Source organism: Mauremys reevesii, linkage group 9, assembly GCF_016161935.1.
Source record: "Mauremys reevesii isolate NIE-2019 linkage group 9, ASM1616193v1, whole genome shotgun sequence".
In the NCBI taxonomy this organism is placed as follows: Eukaryota; Metazoa; Chordata; order Testudines; family Geoemydidae; genus Mauremys; species Mauremys reevesii.
The window spans coordinates 71,310,846-71,326,194 of NC_052631.1; the positions used below are offsets into that span (position 1 = coordinate 71,310,846).

At 41.4% G+C, this 15,349-nt stretch overlaps 1 long non-coding RNA gene across 1 annotated transcript in view; it reads left to right on the forward strand.

Moving 5' to 3' along the window:
• Positions 1-15,349, forward strand: part of LOC120371687 — a 100,647-nt gene that overhangs the window by 43,374 nt on the left and 41,924 nt on the right. Inside the window, exon 3 of the long non-coding RNA XR_005584526.1 lies at positions 14,454-14,547. This is a non-coding gene — a long non-coding RNA (uncharacterized LOC120371687). The remainder of the gene's footprint in view (positions 1-14,453; positions 14,548-15,349) is intronic.

Genomic DNA, 15,349 nt, shown 5'->3' on the forward strand with positions numbered 1-15,349 from the left:
TAAGCCTTCCGTATTTTATTTTTGGACTCTGAAGGTTTAACCCAGGGGTAGGCAACCTATGGCACGTGTGCTGAAGGCGGCACACGAGCTAATTTTCAGTGGTACTCACACTGGTCCTGGCCACCGGTCCGGGGGGCTCTGCATTTTAATTTAATTTTAAATGAAGCTTCTTAAACATTTAAAAAACCTTATTTACTTTACATACAATAATAGTTTAGTTATATATTATAGACATAGAAAGAGACCTAAAAACGTTAAAATGTATTAGTGGCACACAAAACCTTAAATTAGAGTGAATAAATGAAGACTCGGCACACCACTTCTGAAAGGTTGCCGACCCCTGGTTTAACCATTTCTTCACAGGAATTAGAGCAACACAGGTTTGTTTTCCCCACTCTCTCTAGTGTAATGAGGAGTCATATCAAGCATCCTTCAGAGATCATTGCAACAAAACCCTTCCAACTCTAATGGTTCTACTTCTCTCTACTGGGCAAAAGCACTGTATGACATATGTAGTATGAGGAAAGGAGATGACTGCTTTCTCTGGTTCCTGTGAGTTTGATGTAGGCATAGCTAAAGAGAACTCAGTTCAATAAGGCAAAGCATGCCAGACTGAAAGAAAAAGTGAGACCCATCAAGTATCTGACAGGGGCAGATGTGACCCACCAAGGGAAGGTTTCTGTGTTATGTGAAGAGGTTGAACCCGTGTGTCCATTTGCCATTACTGTCCACTCCTGATCTAGTAACAAGTTGCTACATAGTGCAATGTCATGTATGTTGTCTCTTATCTTTCTCTTAGAGGTCAGGTGTGTTTTTTCCTCATAGTTTTCAACAAGACTCCGACTATGATTGTTGCCAGTTTGAGGAAATATCTTCCTTGAATTCCGTATTTTAGAGTGTGTGGTACAAAGTGTCACTGTCAAAATCCCTCCTCTGTGTTACATTGGCTGCAGTCTTTGCTCTGAGGATTTAGAACTAGCTTTCCTCCTGCTCACACTGATGTTGTGGCAACACTCACGCTGACTCGAATGCCGTGACATGATCTGGCCCTATGGAGTCTTCCTATTAGCTTTTCAGATTAATATCCTACATTATAGAGATACAGCTACATTTTAAGACTCTTCTGTATATATGTAAGTCACTCATACAATATAGGTATTTGTGCATTTCTGCCTCACTCTGGATCAGTTTCCCAAACTGGTCTCCCTGCATTAATTTTGATTCCAAATGAAGTCTGGGCTGTGCAGCAGCCCACACGCAGAACTATGAGCCAGAGCCAAACAATTACTAACCCAATTATTCCTTGAGAGAATCAACTTTGGAGAGCAGAACCTCCCTATGTATATTAATGAGAGGGACACCCATTGCTTCTGACTGAGCCTTTGTGAATCAGTAAGGGAGCAAATGCAACAAATCAAGGATCCTGCATCACAGAATATTGTTATTTCTTTTGATAATTTAATGATATTTCAAAGTATAAAGTAGAATATTTTGTAAGAACAATGAACCTTTAGTAATCAAGACTTCATTATCATGCTCTTTTATCAAAACTTAGCTAAGAAATGGCAAGAGAGGACCATTTTTCTGTGTAAATTAAGTGTCTGGATTAGCAGGTTTCTACTTCAATTATCTGTTACAGTATTTGTTACTTTTAATGTAACAAAAGGAATTATGAAGTAATTAAAACAGTTCTTTTCTCCATTAGAAACAAACATGACCACACCCATCTATACCACATATGTAATTTCTGGTATAGGTAATGAATTCTGAACCATTAACAGAAATTGTAGAGACTATTTCTAGGATTTAAAAGAAAATATCACATTTGATCTCCAGGGTTTCATTCCATAATGATTTGTGATAAAATCTTTAACTGCATAGCCTTAATTATTTTAGATGCTCTCAGCTGCTACCATGCATTATTCACTGTAATGGTTTCTACAGCAGATGAGTTCTAGTATTACATACGCAGTATGAGAGAAAGCCAGTTGTGGAGCCAGCGTTGATTAACAGGACTAAAAAAGTCCCTCAACAAAACAGAAAAAGGGAAAAGTTTTGGTACTGAGGTTGTGAATAAATTCTGGATTGTATAATATATTGCCCCCAAAAGGTGAGTAAATATTAGGACCTTCTTGAAAAATAATTGAGTCAGACTCAGTCTGGGAGGTTATGTTCATAGGAAGGTGAAAAAAGCATGCTGAAGCTGGAACTTTTTGTGACTGCATCCTCCACTGAAGTTACTAGTACCCCACCCTCCCTCCAGTTGTCAAGCTGGTGTAAGGTGACCCACTAGCAAGTATGAAAAATAGGGACCGGGGGAGAAGGGATAATGGGGGGTAATAGAGTCCCATATAAGACAAAGCTCCTAATATTGGGACATCTGATCACCCTAAATTAGTGCATGCACAGTTTAATCGAACTCATTGATGCTACTGGAGACCCAAATAGCAATAGCTGTGGACAGAAACACCCTTTTTGTCTTCAGTTTGTAGACTCTTGAGCCTATTCCTCTCAAATGCAGATCTAATCTCAGTGATCCATGTGATGAGTATCTCCAGGCTTGATTGTTGTTGTTGATTTCTATTATCAGAGCACCTAGGAGCCCTATTGCAATGTGCTATTTCTGGGATGAATAATAATACCTAGCTCTTAAACAGCAATTTTTCATCAGTAGATCTCAGTGATTTATGAATGTCGTAAGTATCCTTATTTCCCTTTTTCAGATGAGGAAACAATCAAACCTATGCTTGTATAAGTCTGGCTGATGTGACCACAACTAAACCGTGCTTTATGCTGTACCTGTGATCCATATGTTATCAGCTTCCAGCTCTGTTAATTTCAAAGCCCTTAATGGGCCAAACTGTTTTTGAGGCAGCCTCAAAAGGTAAATAGAAAGGAGCATAAACACTGCCAAATTAAGTGTAAAAATGTAATAAGAAAAGCCAAAGAGGAGTTTGAAGAACAGTTAGCCAAAAACTCAAAAGGTAATAACAAAATGTTTTTTAAGTACATCAGAAACAGGAAGCCTGCTAAACAACCAGTGGGGGCCCTGGATGATTGAGATACAAAAGGAGCACTTACAGATGATAAAGCCATTGCAGAGAAACTAAATGAATTTATTGCTTCAGTCTTCATGGCTGAGGATGTTAGGGAGAGTCCCAAACCTGAGCCATCCTTTGCAAGTGACAAATCTGAGGAATTGTCACATATTGAAGTGTCACTAGAGGAGGTTTTGGAATTAATTGATAAACTTAACAGTAACAAGTCACCAGGACCAGATGGGGTATTCACCCAAGAGTTCTGAAAGAACTCAAATGTGAAATTGCAGAACTATTAACTATGGTTTGTAACCTGTCCTTTAAATCAGCTTCTGTACCCAATGACTGGAAGTTAGCTAATGTAAAGCCAATATTTAAAAAGGGCTCTAGAGGTGATCCGGTAATTACAGACTGGTAAGCCCAATGTCGGTACCGGGCAAATTAGTTGAAACAATGTAAACAATAAAATTCTCAGACAGGTAGAAGAACATAAATTGTTGGGCAAAAGTCAACATGGTTGCTATAAAGGGAAATCATGTCTTACTAATCTATTAGTGTTCTTTGAAGGGGTCAACAAACATGGATAAGAGGGATCCAGTGGACATAGAGTACTTCAATTTCCAGAAAGGTCCCTCACCAAAGGCTCTTACGTAAATTAAGTTGTCATGGGATAAGAGAGAAGAGCCTTTCATGGATTGAGAACTGGTTAAAAGACAGGGAACAAAGGGTAGGAATAAATGGTAAATTTTCAGAATGGAGAGGAGGTAACTAGTAGTGTTCTCCAAGGGTCAGTCCTCGGACCAATCCTATTCAACTTATTCATAAATGATCTGGAGAAAGAGGTAAACAGTGAGGTGGCAAACTTTGCAGATGATACTAAACTGCTCAAGATAGTTAAGACCAAAGCAGACTGTGAAGAACTTCAAAAAGATTGCACAAAACTAAGTGATTGGGCAACAAAATGGCAAATTAAATTTAATATGGATAAATGTAAAGTAATGCACATTGGAAAAAATAACCCCAACTATACATACAATATGATGGGGACTAATTTAGCTACAACTAATCAGGAAAGAGATCTTGGAGTCATCGTGAATAGTTCTCTGAAGACATCCACGCAGTGTGCATCAGCAGTCAAAAAAGCAAACGGTGTTAAGAATCATTAAAAAAAAAGGATGGAGAATAAGACAGAAAATATCTTATTGCCCTTATATTAATCCATGATACGCCCACATCTTGAATACCGCATACAGATTTGGTCTCCTCATCTCAAAAAAGATATACTGGCATTAGAAAAGGTTCAGAAAAGGACAACTAAAATGATTAGGGGTTTGGAACGGGTCCCACATGAGGAGAGATTAAAGAGGCTAGGACTTTTCAGCTTGGAAAAGAGGAAACTAAAAGGGGGATAAGCAGGGCCGGCTCCTGGGTTTTTGCCGCCCCAAGCAGCAAAAAAAAAAAAAAAAAAAAAAAGCCATGATCACGATCAGCTCTACCGATGCCGCTTCAGTCTTCAGTGACAATTTGGCAACTGATCCTTCGCTCTGAGAGGGAGTGAGGGACCCGCCGCCAAATTGCGGCCGAAGAGCCGGACGTGCCGCCCTAAGCACTTGCTTGCTGGGCTGGTGCCTAGAGATGGCCCTAGGGATAAGAGGTACATAAAATCATGAGTGGTGTGGAGAAGGTGAATAAGGAAAAGTTATTTACTCGTTCCCATAAAATAAGAACTAGGGGCCACCGAATGAAATTAATGGGCAGCAGGTTTAAAACAAATAAAAGGGAGTTCTTCTTCACGCCGTGCACAGTCAACCTGTGGAATTCCTTGCCTGAGGAGGTTGTGAAGGCTAGGACTATAACAAGGTTTAAAAGAGAGCTATATAAATTAATGGAGGTTAAGTCTATTAATGGCTATTAGACAGGATGGATAAGGAATGGAGTCCCTAGCCTCTGTTTGTCAGAGGGTGGAGATGGATGGCAGGAGAGAGATCACTTGATCATTACCTGTTAGGTTCACTCCGTCTGGGACACCTTGGGTAGAGCCAGAAACAAAGCTATCTTAGTGGAGCCCTAAGTTGTAGGCACAATAAATCAGGCTAAACTGAAGTTTGCTATGTAAAAATTCTGTTGCAAGAGTTGCCCCTTTTAAGACTCCCCCCGCCAATAAGCTATACCCAAGTCAGCATAATGGCCTGGCCACATTTCTCCTGATAGACAACCTCCAGTACTGGTCCAGTGTGAGAAGAGGGAAGTTTATTTTTGGACAGACATAAAGTAACTTGGTATTATTGTCTATATTTATTTAGGTTAATAAAAGTTAACCACAATTCATCAGGCACCCATCAAAGGTGTATTAGAAATGCCACGGTCAGACAGGTTATATTAAATAGACATACAGAATATTGCTTATGATGAATGTGCTCATGGGATTGGGCAGAAATGCCATGGATGCCAAAGTGCACTGTTTCAATTTCACAGGGGCAACAGTCTTGTCTCTTCTCATTCTTTTCATCCCCATACTGCTAGATTGCTCTATTTAAATACCTCTGAAGTTTGTGACCACACAGTGTATAATGACAGGTCTACCTTGAAAGATAACAAGTTCAGTGTAGGCAGGGGGCCAAAGACTGGCCAGATTTCATACTGGCTGTGCTCTGCTCTGTGAAAGCTGCATTCCTTCAGAGTCTGACATTTGTAGGAATGAAATTAGTAACTGCATTAAAATGTTACCGTTTAGGAACATGAGCTAAACTCTCATATTAGAACACATATCTGAATAAGAGGATACATGGCACTTCTTTTCCCTAGTGACAGCTCTGGGATGGCATTGTGTCACCTGAAATAGCAGTGGGTATGGTAATCCTTGGTAGGGTCTAGCTGTCTCCACTGGCCTATATGGATTCTTGCTCCTCTTCTCCCAGTGGCTCCCCACACCTTTTGGGTGGCTTTTCCTCCAGGGTATGCCAGTAAGGATCAGTCCTTGTGTTCAGGAGAGTGGAGGGGCTGCAATTGTGGCTGTGGGAAGCAAAGTGGAGAAAGCTCTCTGAGCCTTATTCCCTGGCTCAGATGCATCCTGGCTCTCTACTAAAGATGGGTATGTACACCACAAAGTATAGCTTTCATGTTGCAACATGGGGTTTGGTAATAACTAGTGTCATAGCTTCCAATGCAGCTGACAGTGACAAGCAATCAAACCTCATGCTACTTTCCTTTGCATATGAATCAGTAAAAGGTGGATTTATACTGTATAACTGGTTTTAATAATGTATGTGTGGTTAAAGGTTGGAACAGTTTCCCTTGTCCCCTCTGTTTGCAATCTAAGTATTCACAGTGCAAGTTTTCCCTTGACGCAAAGCCTAATTTTCCCAGTTGCTCTCTTGCCCCCTTTGTTTCAGTTCTTAGTTTACATTAATTGAATGGTTTGAGCTTTCAGGCAAGGACACATAGGAAGTGAGTAATTTAGATTTCTCCCTCCCACCCCCCCACCCCTCAACAACAAAAAAGATTTGGTTACTTGAATGGAACAAAATGTCTTTATTTTATGGAGGTAAAAAGTAACCAGAAGTAAATTCCTTTCTGTTTCAACAGGATAAGAGACCTTTAGCATCTTGCTTTAAAATGGCTTAAAGTAGAGCATTTTTTTTGTCATCTGTCAGCTTCAAAGGTCATGGTTTAGATGGCCATTCTTAAGCCCCTTGGATAATGTTTACCGTGCTCTCAAATGACTTAAAATGGACTAAATTGTTTTGAGCCGACAATAGTAAAGGTCACGAAGGAAATCAGTTTAGTCAGCCTTGCCTGGTTCCTAAGTACACATAGTAAAATCTGCCATAAACTACAGCCAGAAAGAAGTTTTTAACTGTAAAAGACACTGGAAGTCTGAGGGAATGGAATGTACTTGTTGCGGATGTAAATTGCCTGGGAGAGAGTTTGCCAAGCAGGGTTATTTGACCAACTTTTGACCAATCACTACTGCTTTCTACCTTTTTACTCTAATCCCTAGCCATGTTGTAGCTCATGACTTAAAAGGAGAATATTCAGATTTAGGGGCATATTCTTTTCTTAATGTGGGTGCTCATAACTCCCAGAGACTTTATGGGAGCTAGGCACATGCTTTTGAGAGCAAAATATGCTCCCTGGCCTAAGATTTTATCAGGCTCCTTTTCAGAGCTCACTTAGGGCCAGATTCTATCACAATTACCGCCACAGAGCAGTGCCTTACTCTGCATGTCATCTGTTGATTTCGGTGGGACACTTTGTCAAGTAAGGTACAATGCAACATAAATAAGGGTAGCAGAATCTGTTCATCTGAGAACAATTAAAAAAAAAGACTGTCTCTTGTGTGTTAACAAGGCAGCAGTGTTGACCTAGGTCAGAAGGACTTAAAAGCCAGACGCTAAGCAACCAAAAATGACCTAGTGAGCAGGGGAGTTTGTGGGAGAGAGAGAGGCTGCATTGCTAATGCCAGCACTGCTCCTAGCTCCTCCACCTGTGTCCAAACAGAGACCTTGGGTGCCTCTATCCAGGCAGGTCCTGGTGTGGATTTTCAGAGACTGTGGCCAACATTTCCCCATCATAGAAAGCCAGGCTGGGGAGACCATGCAGTGTGAGAGGTGCCTATTAGTAGGAACTCTCAGGAAGTAGGTGGGAGAGCTACAGGAGGAGGTGGCTAGGGTTAGGAGCATCCATGCACCTGAGGAATTCATTAACATTATGCATATGGAGATCTCTAAAGTTGAGGGAGAAATCCAGGTGGAGAGGACTGTGGTAGTACCACCAGGGGAAGAGGAAATGACTCCTTCACAGAGAGGAAGCTGGCTGCTGGTTACTTGTGGCAGCAGGCAGTGCTCCACCCCTGCTCCCAACCCACTGACTATATAGATTAAAAAAAATGTATAGTGTCTTGGCAACAAGGGAAGAGGAACCTGCCCCATAGGTGGAGGAGAAGAAGTAATGAACTTCTAAGGCTGGGAGGACTGCAGCTACATCTTCCAAGAGGAAACAAAGGGTGGTGGTAGTTAGTAACTGTCTTCTATGGGGGACAGAGGCATCCTGGGAGGTGTGCTGCCTGCCTGGGGCCTGTATCCAAGACATTGCAGAAGGATTGTCAAGGATCATCTGGCCATCTGACTACTACACTACTACACTGTGCTGCTTATCCATGTGGGCACTAAAGATACTGCAAGGTATGATGCTGAGCAGATCAGAAGTGACAACAGGGCTCTGGGAGGGAGGGTGAAGGAGTTGGGGGGTGCAAGTGATGGTCACATTGATCCTTCTGATCAAGGGTAGGAGCGTAGGCAGAGACAGACACATCATGGAGGTGAATGCCTGGCTGCATGGATGGTGTTGCCAGGGGACCTTCAGCTTCCTTAACCATAGAATGCTATTTTGAGAAGGACTGCTGAGCAAAGATGGGGTCCGCCTGTCAGGAAAGGGAAAAGTATCTTTAGATAAAGTATCTTTAGATAAAAACTGACTAATCTAGTGAAGTCGGCTTATCCATGTGGGCACTAAAGATACTGCAAGGTATGATGCTGAGCAGATCAGAAGTGACAACAGGGCTCTGGGAGGGAGGGTGAAGGAGTTGGGGGGTGCAAGTGATGGTCACATTGATCCTTCTGATCAAGGGTAGGAGCGTAGGCAGAGACAGACACATCATGGAGGTGAATGCCTGGCTGCATGGATGGTGTTGCCAGGGGACCTTCAGCTTCCTTAACCATAGAATGCTATTTTGAGAAGGACTGCTGAGCAAAGATGGGGTCCGCCTGTCAGGAAAGGGAAAAGTATCTTTAGATAAAGTATCTTTAGATAAAAACTGACTAATCTAGTGAAGTGGGTGGGCTTTAAACTACATTTGATGGGGGCAGAAGACACACGCTAACAGGTATGTCCAAGACATGGAGACCTCGTGAATGACTGGAATCTGGAGGGAACATGGCAGTCATAGCAGGGACAAAGTAGAGGGGAGGGAATATAGGAGTGAAATCTAATGTGCATCTCATATGTCTGTATACTAATTCAAGAAGTATGGGGAATAAACAGGAAGAATTAGAAATATCTGTGAGTAATCACAGTTACAACGTAATTAGCATCCAGAAAATTGGTGGGATAATTCACATGCCTGGAATATTGATATGGAAGGGTATGGCTTGTTCAGGAAGGACAGGCAGAGGGAAAAGGGAGGAGATATTGCTTTGTATATGAAAGATGACACTTGCGCTGTGGTTGAGAAAGAAGTGGGAGGAAGAGCTGTTGAAAGTTTCTGGGTAAGGATAAAAGGGGTAAAAAATCCAAGGATAATGTCATTGTAGGGTGTCTTCTGTAGACCACCTAACTCGGAAGAAGAGGCAGCAGATATGGCTTTTTTTTAAACTAACAAAATCATCAAATCATGCAAAACTTGATGGTGATTGGGGACTTCAGATACCCAACGTCTGTTTGGGGAAAATAACACAGCAGGGCACAGATTATCCAACAAGTTCTTGGAATGCTTTGGCACCAGCTTCTATTACAGAAGGTGGAGAAAGTGACTAGGGCAGAGACTGTTCTAGATTTGATTCTGACAAACAGGGAGGAACTTGTTGAGAATTTGAAGGTGGAAGGCAGCTTGAGTGACCGTGATCATGAAATGATAGAGTTAATGATTCTAAGGAATGGTAGGAGGAAAATGAAAGAGTAAAGACAACGGACTTCAAGAAGGCAAACATTAGCAAACTCAGAGGTAAGGAGGAGCCCATGGGAAGCAAGTCTTAGGGGAAAAAGTTTGGGAGTATTGGCATTTTTAAAAAGACTTTAGTAAGGGTTGAAGAGTAAATGATTCCAGTGCTAAGGAAAGATAGGAAGTATGGTAAGAGAGCATACTGGCTTAACCAGGAGATCTTCAATGAACTGAAACTCAAAAAAATGGAGTTCTACAAAAAGTGGAAGCTAGGTCAAATTATGAAGGAAAATTATAAAGAAAGAACACAAGCATGTAAGAACAAAATTAGAAAGACCAAAGCACAAAACAAGATTAAACTAGCTAGGAACATAAAGACTGACAAGAAAACACTTTACAATTATATTAAAAGGAAGAGGAAGACCAAGGACAGGTTAGGCCTGTTTACTCAATAAGGAGTGGGGGGGGGGAATAACATAAAATGCAGCAATGGCTGAAGCGTTAAATGCCTTTTTTGTTTGTTTTTGTTCAAAAGGTTAGCAGTGATTGGAGGACTAACCTAGTGAACATCAATGCAAATGGGTTAGGATATGAGGCTAAATTGGGAAAGAACAAGTTAAGAATTATTTAGACAAGTGAGTTGTCTTCAACTCGGCAGGGCCTGATGAAGTACATCCTAGAATACTTAAAGAACTGGCTGAATAGATCTCTGAGCCATTCAAGATTATCTTATGGAGGGCCCAGAGGACAGGAAAAGGGTAAATATAGTACCTATCTATAAAAAGGAGAATAAGAGCAACCTACGGTATTACAGACCAGTCAGCTTGACTTCGGTACTTGGAAAGATAATGAAGGAAATATTCAAAAATCAATTTGTAAGCATCTAAAGATAATGTGATAAGTAACAGTCAGCATGGGTTTGCCAAGAACAAATCATGTCAGACCAACCCAATATCATTGTTTGACAGGATAACAAGCCTTGTGGATGGTGGGAAGCTGTAGATGTGATTTATCTCAACTTTAGGAAAGCTTGACTTTCTCACAAACCAACTAGGGAAACATAGCCTACATGAACCTACTATAAGGTGGGTGCACAACTGGTTGGAAAACCTTGATCAGAGAGTAGATATCATTGTTTCATTGTCAAGCTGGAAGGGTATATCAAGTGGGGTCCCACAGAAATCTGTACTGGGCCTGATTCTATTAAATATCTTCCAAAATGATTTGGATGATGGCATAGAGAACATACTTATAACGTTCGCTGATGAACCAAGCTGGGAGAGGGTTGTGAGTGCTTTGGAGGACAGGATTAGAATTTGAAATGATCTTGACAAACTGGAGGAATGTCTGAAATAGATGGTATTTATCCATACTGAATTTCATCCTAAGTATTACACTTAGTACAAATGATTATTCCTTCCTAAGTGGAAAATAGAATCGTAGAATACCAGGGTTGGAAGGGACCTCAGGAGGTCATCTAGTCCAACCCCCTGCTCAAAGCAGGACCAATCCCCAACTATTTTGTGTGTGTGCCCCTGATCCCTAAATGGACCCCTCAAGGATTGAATTTACAACCCTGGGTTTAGCAGGCCAATGCTCAAACCACTAAGCTATCCCTTCCCCCTCACCACCTAGGAAGAAGTACCCTGGAAAAGGATCTGGGGGTTTTAGTGGATCACTAACTAAGGGCTTGTCTACACTGGCAATTTACAGCACTGCAACTTTCTCGCTCAGGGGTGTAGACAGTGCACCAGCGCTGGGAGCCACGCCCCTCTTGGAAGTGGGTTTTTTTTCTTGTGTGGTCGCTGCACAGTGACTGCACAATGTACGTTAAAGCGCTGCTGTGGCAGTGCTTTAGCGTTGCCAGTGTAGACTAGCCCTAAATATGAGTCAACAGTGTAATACTGTTGCAAAAAACGAACATCATTCTGGGATGTATTAGCAGGATTGTTGTAAGCAAGACACGAGAAATAATTCTTTCACTCTGTTCAGCACTGATGAGGCCTCAACTGGAGTGCTCTGTTCTGTTCTGGGCATCACACATCAGGAAAGATGTGGACCAGTTGGGAAAAGTCCATAGGAGAGCAACAAAAATGATTCAAAGTCTAGCAAACGTCCTACAAGGAAAGACTGGGAAAAAAACTTCCGAACTGTCAGTGTAGTTAAGCACTGGAACAGACTACCTAGGGAGGTTGTGGTATCTCTGTCAATGGAGGTTTTGAAGAACAGGTTAGACAGTCACTGTTAGGGATGGTCTAGGTAATGCTTAGTCCTGCCTCAGTGCAGGGGACTATATGACCTAGTGAGGTCTCTTCCAGTTCTACTTTTCTATGATTCCATGTAGTAACATATTTCTAAATTGATGTGAACAATATAGGGCTGGATTCTCAGGTCCAGTTGAATTACACTCAGTGCAGGACCTGACTGGATTGAAGGAAAGGGGAAGTTGGCTTTCTGCCACCTTTACAGCTTCCTGATCTTTGGGCTTAGTGTGGGCTGCTGTGGATTGCATCCAGCTGCCTATGGCCCCCAGGGGCCACTTTGGCAGCTGGGAATTGCCAGAACACAGCTGTCCTCCAGCCATGCCCCCATTCTCCCAGTCCCACTCCCTAAGCCAGAGTTAGGGAAGAGGTTGACATACAGCTACTACACTGGTTCCATACTCCCCAGCAATTCCCCAGTGCTGGGGGAAATTTCACGAGACAGTTATGTTGTCTTTCCAGCCCCTTTGTCCTGCCAATATAGTGCAAAGGATCCATGTAGGAGCCAATGATCTAGCCCCTAATTTCCATGTTGAGACCCTATATTTGGAATTTATGAGATTCTATTTATAAAGCCTTTAAGAAACTTATGTTTAAAGTAGCACTTTTGGCACTTAAGGGGTTATTTTAAAAGAGGCACATTGATCTGAGATATAATATTTCTGCAAATTCAATTTTATTTGTATTTAAATGTTCTGGGAAACTTGCAGCAGTGTATAATGTTGGCTTTTCAGTTCAGGAGAAAATCTAAATACTAAAAATAAAAATTTGATTAGCATCACTGATGAGTTTTAATATCATTATCCCTGTTAGCTGATACTATTCAGTGATGAGCAATCTCTCCTGAGGTCCTTGTTCCAGATAGGTCTTACTAGCTTCCTCATTGTGCTACCAGCCATCTTCCTCAGGAAGGGCATTCACATGTATACTCTACAAACATTGGTCACATTTACTTTGGTATGTTTTAGGCTTTTTCTAAAAAAATAAGTTAACGTCCCCCATGATAAAAACGATGTAAACACTGGTTTTGCAGAATTGTAATTGTTACATTCACAGTGTTGACCTTGCAATTTATACTGCATGGGCAAGACCCCCTGGCCTGTTCCGAGCTCCCTGGACTTTAATGATCCATCCACTAAGAGTGAGTTGCAAGATTGGAACCCAAGTAAAAATCAAACTTTGGATATTATTATTATAGCTTTTCTATAGCACTTTTCATCTGCAGATCTCAAAGTCGGTTACACAGGAGATAAGCATCATTATTCCCGTTTTACAGATGGGAAAGTTTAGACATAAGCAGAGAGGTGCCTTTCTCAAGACAGAGGTGATGCAGGGGGAGAGCGTGCAAGGTCACATGTCCCCACAGATTTGCTGTTTGGCTTGTACTGAGCATGCTCACACGGACTGAGCATTCTCAGTAACATCTGCTAAAGCCTCTGCCTTCACTCTGTACCTCCCCTCTCACCCCACTATCAGCAGGTATGGGTCATCTCTGCCTCAAGTTCATGCAGCAGGCTAGTGGCAGAGGTGGGAATGATACTCGCACCTCTGGAGTCACAGTGCTCTTGCATCTAAGCCATATAACTGAAATTATTTCAGTAATAAATGCACATAGTTTACCTTTGTAATCAGTAAGGAAAAATTGAACAGCAGAAATCCAAGGACACTCCCAAGCAAAATAATCCTCCTTCCCAAATTAAAACAAAACAAAAAACTAAACCAACAAGCAAAAATTAAAAAAAAAAACAGCAAACTCTTCCCAGTGATTTTCAGCTTCCACTATTATTGATATGGACTTCAATGGGATTTTTAACTTGGTACAAAGTGCAGGATTTGGTGTAATATTAAATATGTTTTTAATCTGTGGACATTTTAATGTGTATCAACAGATCGATACATTTAGTGTGTGTGAGTGAATTTTTTCAGTGTCTCAAGGAATGATCCTGCATGTCAAGTTGATGAGTTTTGCGTGTAAAAGAAATGAAGGCTCGAAAGGATAAGGGTTTCCGAAACAATGCCTTGCTATTTGTAATTGTCCCTATCAAGAATGTAGGGGGAACAGTGTATATGTACTTCAATATATTCCTATGGACATTGCCTTCAGCTTGTGTGGAATGTTGTTAATGTTAGAACATAAGTTCTTGCTTAATAAGGTCTTCTGGAGTATAACTACTTAAGATACAGACAGATGTAAATATAGGTACAGATACCTATTTACTTGTAAGTAATTCCAATGAAAAGTAAGTTTAAAAACCACACACAATTCTGTTATTTCTAGTGTGAATTAGTAACATGCATCACTTGCTTAGGGTCTGGGATAATGAAAAACGTAATGTGATATCGAAACAGACAAATAGGCAGGAATGATGTCAGAACTAAACAACCTTGGAATCAAAGAATTTATCAAGTTAAGTTACATATTTATCAGCAAGTGAGGTGTGAAGACTTGGTTGATTGATTTGAACATTAACTTCAAAATGTGTTGCTTATTTCCAGCCAGAGGCCCATGGAGTGTCATTTTATAATACACTGAGTTGCCAAAGCAGTGTGCCCGCCTAATCCAGCTGCTATAAACACAGAGCATGAGCCAGTGAGTATTGCATAACTGTTGGAAAGTCCTTCAAATGTGACTAAAAAGACTACTTGAATGGAAAACTTGGGATGCGTCAAAACCATGGAGTTGAAGGGGTAAGGGGGGAATTGGTAACAGCCTTCTGGGGTTCAGAAAACTGGTTTGTATTCATGAACTTTTCGCTAGTTGAATTCAAACCCATGTTTGTTCCAAGGGCAATTCATTCATTTATTTTCCAGCTAAATGGTTGTCTGTGCTTTGAATTATGGATAAAGCTGACCTCTGGTGAGACAGGTTTGAACACTATATATATATATATATATGCTGTAGATGTGGTGTATATTATGGGCTATAGCTTGTGGCATGGCCAAAAAGCACATGGTGCAGGTCAAGGGGTGGTGTGCAAAGGAGGTTTAAAGCTCTCTTTTGCACTCCCATAACCCTAGTGCTTCTCCATACTTGTGGTTCCTCCTGTATCACATTAAAGCAGCATGAGAGCTGCTGTAACATACAGTATGCCAGCTTTTAATGGCTATAAGTGGACAAAATCACAGCCCAAGGTCAGGGTGGCATATAGATATTGCGATCATGTTCCCTTTTCTCTAGCTCCACCCCCTTTCTGCATCTGTGCTGGTGGCAAGGTGGATATGTGGTGGTCAAACCTTTATGTTGGCTCTGTGCCACTGAAGGATCAGCCTTGCGGTGAGATTCTGCCTGTGCCAGGTATGCTGGATTTGATGTGATACAGAACAGCACGTCACCTGAAGAACAAGTGCTACGTTTTTTCATTAGATGTTTTCTTCCTCCCTTTCTCTGCTCC